Below are 9,005 nucleotides of genomic sequence, written 5' to 3' on the forward strand. Positions count from 1 at the left end.
TTGCTTTGTGACCCAAAATGTGATCTATCCTGGAGAATGTTCTGTGTGTACTTGAGAAGAAAATGTAATCTGCTGTTTTCAGATGGAGTGTCCTATAAATAACAGTTAAATCTGTCTGGTCTATTGTGTCATTTAAAGTTTGTGTTTCCTTATTAATTTCTGTCTGGATGATCTGTCCATTGGTGTAAGTGAGGTGTTATTGTGTTATTGTCGATTTCCTCTTTTATAGCTGTTAGCAGTTGCCTTGTGTGTTGAGGTACTCCTATGTTGGGTGCATATATATTTATAATTGTTATATCTTCTTCTTGGATTGATCCCTTGATCATGATGTAGTGTCCTTCCTTGTCTCTTGTAACAGTCTTTATTTTAAAGTCAATCTTGTGTGATATGAGAATTGCTGCTCCAGCTTGCTTTTGATTTCCATTTGCATGGAATAACTTTTTCCATCCCCTCACTTTGTCTGTATGTGTCCCTAGGTCTGAAGTGGGTTTCTTGTAGACAGCATATATATGGGTCTTGTTTTTGTATCCATTCAGCCAGTCTGTGTCTTTTGGTTGGAGCATTTAACCCATTCACCTTTAAGGTAATTATCAATATGTACGTTCCTATTAGCATTTTCTTAATTGTTTTGAGTTTGTTTTTGTAGATCCTTTTTTTCCCTTGTGTTTCCCACTTAGAGAAGTTCCTTTAGCATTTGTTGTAGAGCTGATTTGGTGGTGCTGAATTCTCTTAGTTTTTGTTTGTCTGTAAAGCTTTTGATTCCTCCATTGAATCTGAATGAGATCCTTTCCACGTAGAGTAATGTTGTTGTAGGTTCTTTCCTTTCATTATTTTAAATATATTGTGCCACTCTCTTCTGGCTTGTAGAGTTTCTGCTGAGAAATCAGCTATTAACCTTATGGGAGTTCCCTTGTATGTTATTTGTCGTTTTTCCCTTGTTGCTTTCAGTAATTTTTCTTTGTCTTTAAGTTTTGCCAATTTGATTGTACCTCAGCATGTTTCTGCTTGGCTTTATCCTGCCTGGGACTCTGTGCTTCCTAGACTTGGGTGGTTATTTCCTTTCCTATGTTAGGGAAGTTTTCGACTATAATCTCTTCAAACATTTTCTTGGGTCCCTTCTCTCTCTCTTCTCCTGCCAGGACCTCTATAATGCGAATGTTGTTGTGTTTAATGTTGTCCCAGATGTCTGTTAGGCTGTCTTCATTTCTTTTCATTCTTTTTTCTTTATTCTGTTCTGTGGCAGTGAATTCCACCATTCTGTTTTCCAGGTCACTTATCTGTTCTTCCTCAGTTTTTCTGCTATTGATTCCTTCTAGTGTATTTTTCATTTCAGTTATTGTATTGTTCGTCTCTATTTGTTTGTTCTTCAATTCTTCTAGGTCTTTGTTAAACATTTCTTGCATGTTCTCACTTTTTGCCTCCATTCTTTTTCTGAGGTCCTGGATCATCTTCACTATCATTATTCTGAATTCTTTTTCTGGAAGGTTGCCTATCTCCACTTCATTTAGTTGTTTTTCTGGGTTTTTATCTTGTTCCTTCATCTGGTACATAGTCCTCTGCCTTTTCATTTTGTTTATCTTTCTGTGAATGTGGTTTTCGTTCCACAGGCTGCAGGATTGTAGTTCTTCTTGCTTCTGCTGTCTGCCCTCTGGTGGATAAGGCTCTAAAAAACTCCAGCACTCCACACTCTGGAGGCCCGGCTTTGGATGTGCTGCCTCTCCCCTTCCGCACAGGTCCTCTGTGAATTCTTAATATCTCTGCCGCCTAGTTACTTTTTCAGTGTGTGAGGAACCTGAGAAAATATTCTTTCTTTAAAATATCATTAGTAGAAGCAGTAATAGTACTGCCTAATTTTATTGACTACATAGCTGTATGCCTGGTACCACTTTACAAGCATTTAAAAATCATAACTATCAAGACAGAGACTGAGGTGGGAAGAGAGGGAGAAAGAGAGAGAATATTAGTTTCCTCAATTACAGTTGATGAAACTGAGTGATACAGACTCTGAGAGATTAAATAACTCCCTGGAAGCCATTTACTTAGCTGGTTACCTAGCTGGTAAGTGGTGATGCCAGGCAGTAAATCCAGGAATGTCTGACTCTTAAAACCTAGGGTTCATAACCACAAACCCAGGAAAGGCAAATACCCTGTGTATGTGCTGCTAGTCCCTATTCCTAAGTCCATGGCAGACATTATTAATCGATTCTGGCACTTTCTGTTGAACTACCTCAGTGTGCCTTCCTTCCCCACAGAGCTCTTCCAACAGCCACTACTATGTGATTGAAGCTGGCATGTAACATGAGTTGCCGTTCTTTCATCAACTATACTGACTTAAAAATTCATACTCTCAATCACTAAGATATAGTTTGAGGAAAAAAGTAGCTAACTCATCTTATCATCAATTATTATCACGCTGTCAGTAGTAATATCACATAGGAATGGTTATATATGTATTTTAGTTGGTGACAGGTCGGAAAAGAAGTGAAGGATTGTTAATTTAGACTGCAGTGCATGCAGCCAAAGAGTGATGATCACAGACTTTGTTTGATATGGAATATGCATTTTTAATTATTTAGGCAAGTGACTCGTTGTTACTAGTTCCAAAGTATAAATAACACTTTAGAGACCATGTGTCCAACCATCTGCAGGATTCCAGTATAATGTGTGTTCTAATGAACTTAACTATACAATTGGGAGCTGTGCAAGCAATTAGTTGCTTTCTCTTTGTCCTCTGATTTCACCAAGGCTGGCAGAGAAAGGAAGAATTTTGTAAGGAAAAAGAATAAAAACAAATAAATACTTTTAATGGGTGGGGGGTCATGAATGCTATGGCCATTTGTGCATAGTCCCAAAGAAAGTATAAGGGTCCTGAAATCCTTAAAAGCAGGTTAAGGTCTTCTGTGTTACATTAGTTTCCTGAAAATCCTCAGACTATAAAAAATGGAGAACTACCCACTCAAGGGAAGCCCAGCAGTGGGCTACAATTAGAAGTGCATCCAAGGCTTCCCTGGAGGCACAGTGGTTGAGAGTACGCCTGCCGATGCAGGGGACGCGGGTTGGTGCCCCGGTCTGGGAGGATCCCATATGCCGCGGAGCGGCTGGGCCCATGAGCCATTGCCACTGAGCCTGCGCGTCCGGAGCCTGTGCTCCGCAACAGGAGAGGCCACAGCAGTGAGAGGCCCATGTACCGCAAAAAAAAAAAAAAAAAAAAAAAAAAATTCGTCCATAGAATTTTTCACCACTTGTTTCAATTATAACAAGTCCCATACTTTTTTCTGAGAAAGGCTGCAGACAATGATCAGTTTTGATGTGATGATTTCAGTGAGAGGATGGAGAAATCCATGATGGCTGTTACAGAAGCTTTACGTCTAGCAGAGTAGAAAGATGCAAGACCTCTGGTGAGATGAAAAACTCAATAGTTCCTACTGAAAAGCTCTTTTCCTATCGCTTGTGGTACAGATGGTAGTTAAGACATTAAGATAGTTTATAAAAATCCATAACATAAATTATAAGGGATTTTATATTTTATGTAAGCAGTTATGGGTATTTCCATATTGATGATCATTGTCATTATCTTACTTGCTTTCACACATGAAAATCATTATATCTTACAAATAGTTACATTTGGCTTAAAGTGTCCAGCAACTATTTGGCAAGAACCTATTTTGCTCCTTGTTATTTTAGTTAAAATTTTCTTACTCATTCCTACCCACAAACCTGAAAGGTATCATCACAGATGAGGAAACTGAATTTTGAGGGGCTTGCTAGGTCATACAGCTGGAAAGTGGGGGAGCCAGGCTATGAAATCTAAAATATTGAAGGTTACCTTTTGGATTTCATCACTACAGATAAGCGATGTGACATTAGGCAAGTCCCTTTTTCTGAATTCATCATATAAAATAATGATGTTAAACTAGATATCCTACTTTTTTCTAGCAAGGGATTCTAATCCAGAACAATGACAAATGTAAAAGCACAAACATCAAAGCACATTATAGAGGTTATACATATACACACACATTATATCCATATTTGCATACATACTTATTAAATACATATATATTTAAATACAGATATATGTATATAGATAGATGGATAAGAATATAGATAAGAAAATATGCTATATCTATATACTTTTTTCTTTCTTCCTTTTTTTTTTTTTTTTTTTTTTTTTTAACATTTTGGCTACAACACGCAGCATGTGGGATCTTAGTTCCCTGACCAGGGATCAAACCCATGCCCTCTGCAGTGGAAGCATGGAGTCTTAAGTGCTGGACGTCCACGGAGGTCTCTATATCTATATACTTTAACCACATGCTATAATGAGCACAGTGACTTTGTCAAACTTTTTTTTTTAACATCTTTATTGGAGTAGAATTGCTTTACAATGGTGTGTTAGTTTCCGCTTTATAACAAAGTGAATCAGCTATACATATACATATACATATATCCACAAATCTCTTCCCTCTTGCATCTCCCTCCCTCCCACCCTCCCTATCCCACCCCTCTAGGTGGTCACAAAGCACCGAGCTGATCTCCCTGTGCTATGCACCTGCTTCCCACTAGCTATCTATTTTACGTTTGGTAGTGTATATATGTCCATGCCACTCTCTTACTTTGTCCCAGCTTACCCTTCCCCTTCCCCTTCCCCATATTCTCAAGTCCATTCTCTAGTAGGTCTGTGTCTTTATTCCCATCTTGCCCCTAGGTTCTTCATGACGATTTTTTTTTTTTTTTTAGATTCCATATATATGTGTTAGCATGCAGTATTGGTTTTTCTCTTTCTGACTTACTTCACTCTGTATGACAGACTCTGGGTCCATCCACCTCACTACAAATAACTCAGTTTCATTTCTTTTTATGGCTGAGTAATATTCCATTGTATATATGTGCCATATCTTCTTTATCCATTCATCCATCGATGGACACTTAGGTTGCTTCTATGTTCTGGCTATTGTAAATAGAGCTGCAATGAACATTTTGGTACTTTTGGTATGACTCTTTTGCATTATGGTTTTCTCAGGGTATATGCCCGTAGTGGGATTGCTGGGTCATGTGGTAGTTCTACTTTTAGTTTTTTTTTTTTTTTTTTAACATCTTTATTGGGGTATAATTGCTTTACAATGGTGTGTTAGTTTCTGCTTTATAACAAAGTGAATCAGTTATACATATACATATGTTCCCATATGTCTTCCCTCTTGCATCTCCCTCCCTCCCACCCTCCCTATCCCACCCCTCCAGGCTGTCACAAAGCACCGAGCCAATATCCCTGTGCCATGCGGCTGCTTCCCACTAGCTATCTACCATATGTTTGTTAGTGTGTATATGTCCATGATTCTCTCTCGCCCTGTCACAGCTCACCCTTCCCCCTCCCCATATCCTCAAGTCTGTTCTCCAGTAGGTCTGCGTCTTTATTCCTGTCTTACCCCTAGGTTCTTCATGACTTTTTTTTTCTTAAATTCCATATATATGTGTTAGCATATGGTATTTGTCTTTTTCTTTCTGACTTACTTCACTCTGTATGACAGACTCTAGGTCTATCCACCTCATTACAAATAGCTCAATTTCGTTTCTTTTTATGGCTGAGTAATATTCCATTGTATATATGTGCCACATCTTCTTTGTCCATTCATCCGATGATGGGCAATTAGGTTGTTTCCATCTCTGGGCTATTGTAAATAGAGCTGCAATGAACATTTTGGTACTTTTGGTATGACTCTTTTTGCATTATGGTTTTCTCAGGGTGTATGCCCAGTAGTGGGATTGCTGGGTCATATGGTAGTTCTACTTGTAGTTTTTTAAGGAACCTCCATACTGTTCTCCATAGTGGCTGTATCAGTTTACATTCCCACCAGCAGTGCAAGAGGGTTCTCTTTTCTCCACACCCTCTCCAGCATTTATTGTTTGTAGAGTTTTTGATGATGGCCATTCTGACCGGTGTGACATGATAACGCATTGTAGTTTTGATTTGCATTTCTCTAACGATTAATGATGTTCAGCATTCTTTCATGTGTTTGTTGGCAATCTGTATTCTCCTTTGGAGAAACGTCTATTTAGGTCTTCTGCCCATTTTTGGAATGGGTTGTTTGTTTTTATGATATTGAGCTGCATGAGCTACTTGCAAATTTGGGAGATTAATCCTCTGTCAGTTACTTCATTTGCAAATGTTTTCTCCCATTCTGAGGGTTGTCTTTTCGTCTTGTTTATGGTTTCCTTTGCTGTGCAAAAGCTTTGAAGTTTCATTAGGTCCCATTTGTTTATTTTTATTTCCATTTTTCTAGGAGGTGGGTCAAAAAGGATCTTGCTGTGATTTATGTCATGGAGTGCTCTGCCTGTGTTTTCCTCTAAGAGTTTGATAGTGTCTGGCCTTACATTTAGGTCTCTAATCCATTTGGAGTTTTTTTTTGTGTATGGTGTTAGGGTGTGTTCTAATTTCATTCTTTTACATGTACCTGTCCAGTTTTCGCAGCACCACTTATTGAAAAGGCTGTCTTTTCTCCACTGTATATTCTTGCCTCCTTTATCAAAGATAAACCCACACACATATCGTCACCTTATCTCTGAGCTTTCTATCCTGTTCCATTGATCTATCTTTCTGTTTTTGTGCCAGTACCATACTGTCTTTATTACTGTAGCTTTGTAGTATAGTCTCAAGTCAGGGAGCCTGAGTACTCCAGCTCCATTTTTCTTTCTCAAGATTGCTTTGGCTATTCGGGGTCTTTTGTGTTTCCAAACAAATTGTGAATTTTTTTTGCTCTAGTTCTGTGAAAAATGCCAGTGGTAGTTTGATAGGGATTGCATTGAATCTGTAGATTGCTTTGGGTAGTAGAGTCATTTTCACAATGTTGATTCTTCCAATCCAAGAACATGGTATATCTCTCCATCTATTTGTATCATCTTTAATTTCTTTTATCAGTGTCTTATAATTTTCTGCATTTCTGGTCTTCTGTCTCCTTAGGTAGGTTTATTCCTAGGTACTTTATTCTTTTTGTTGCAATGGTAAATGGGAGTGTTTTCTTAATTTCACATTCAGATTTTTCATCGTTAGTGTATATAGGTATGCAAGAGATGTCTGTGCATTAATTTTGTATCCTGCTACTTTACCAAATTCGTTGATTAGCTCTAGTAGTTTTCTGGTAGCATCTTTACAATTCTCTATGCATAGTATCATGTCATCTGCAAACAATGACAGCTTTACTTCTTCTTTTCCAGTCTGGATTCCTTTTATTTATTTTTCTTCTCTGATTGCTTTGGCTAAAATTTCCAAAATTATGTTGAATAATAGTGGTGAGAGTGGGCAACCTTGTCTTCTTCCTGATCTTAGTGGAAATGGTTTCACTTTTTCACCATTGAGGACTATGTTGACTGTGGGTTTGTCATATATGGCCTTTATTATGTTGGGGAAAGTTCCCTCTATGCCTACTTTCTGGAGGGTTTTTATCATATATGGGTGTTGAATTTTGTCAAAAACTTTTTCTGCATCTATTGAGATGATCATATGGTTTTTCTTCTTCAATTTGTTAATATGGTGTATCACATTGATTGATTTGTGTATATTGACGAATCCTTGAATTCCTGGGATAAACCCCACTTGATCATGGTGTATGATCCTTTTAATGTGCTGTTGGATTCTGTTTGCTAGTATTTTGATGAGGATTTTTGCATGTATGTTCATCAGTGATATTGGCCTGTAGTTTTCTTTCTTTGTGACATCTTTGTCTGCTTTTGGTATCAGGGTGATGGTGGCCTCGTAGAATGAGTTTGGGAGTGTTCCTCCCTCTGCTATATTTTGGAAGAGTTTGAGAAGGATAGGTGTTAGCACTTCTCTAAATGTTTGACAGAATTTGCCTGTGAAGCCATCTGGTCCTGGGCTTTTGTTTGTTGGAAGATTTTTGTTTTTGTTTTTTTTGGTTTTTTTGTGGTACGCGGGCTTCTCACTGTTGTGGCCTCTCCCGTTGCAGAGCACAGGCTCTGGATACGTAGGCTCAGCGGCCATGGCTCACAGGCCCAGCTGCTTCGCAGCATTTGGGATCTTCCCAAACTGGGGCACGAACCCGTGTCTCCTGCATCGGCAAGTGGACTCTCAACCACTGCACCACCAGGGCAGCCCTGTTGGAATATTTTTAGTCACAGTTTCAATTTCAGGGCTTGTGATTGGTCTGTTCATATTTTCTATTTCTTCCTACTTCAGCCTCAGAAGTTTGTGCATTTCTAAGAATTTGTCCATTTCTTCCAGGTTGTCCATTTTATTGGCATACAGTTGCGTGTAGGAGTCTCTCATGAGCCTTTGTATTTTTGCAGTGTCAGTTGTTACTTCTCCTTTTTCATTTCTAATTCTGTTGATTTGAGTCTTCTCCCTCTTTTTCTTGATGAGTCTAGCTAATGGTTTATCAATTTTGTTTATCTTCTCAAAGAACCAGCTTTTACTTTTATTGATCTTTGCTATCGTTTGCTTCATTTCTTTTTCATTTATTTCGATCTTATCTTTATGATTTATTTCCTTCTGCTAAATTTGGGGGTTTTTTGTTCTTCTTTCTCTAATTGCTTTAGGTGTAAGGTTAGATTGTTTATTTGAGATGTTTCTTGTTTCTTAAGGTAGGATTGTATTGCTATGAACTTCCCTCTTAGAACTCCTTTTGCTGCATCCCATAGGTTTTGGGTCATCGTGTTTTCATTGTCATTTGTTTCTAGGTATTTTTTGATTTCCTCTTTGATTTTTTCAGTGATCTCTTGGTTATTAAGTAGTGTATTGTTTAGCCTCCAATGTGTTTGTATTTTTTACAGATTTTTTCCTGTAATTGATATCTAGTCTTATAGTGTTGTGGTCGGAAAAGATAGTTGATATGATTTCAATTTTCTTAAATTTACCAAGGCTTGATATGTTACCCAAGATATGATCTATCCTGGAGAACGTTCCATGAGCACTTGAGAAGAATGTGTATTCTGTTGTTTTTGGATAGAATGTTCTATAAATATCAATTAAGTCATCTTGTTTAATGTATCAT

This window comes from Globicephala melas, chromosome 11, assembly GCF_963455315.2.
Source record: "Globicephala melas chromosome 11, mGloMel1.2, whole genome shotgun sequence".
Lineage (NCBI taxonomy): Eukaryota > Metazoa > Chordata > Mammalia > Artiodactyla > Delphinidae > Globicephala > Globicephala melas.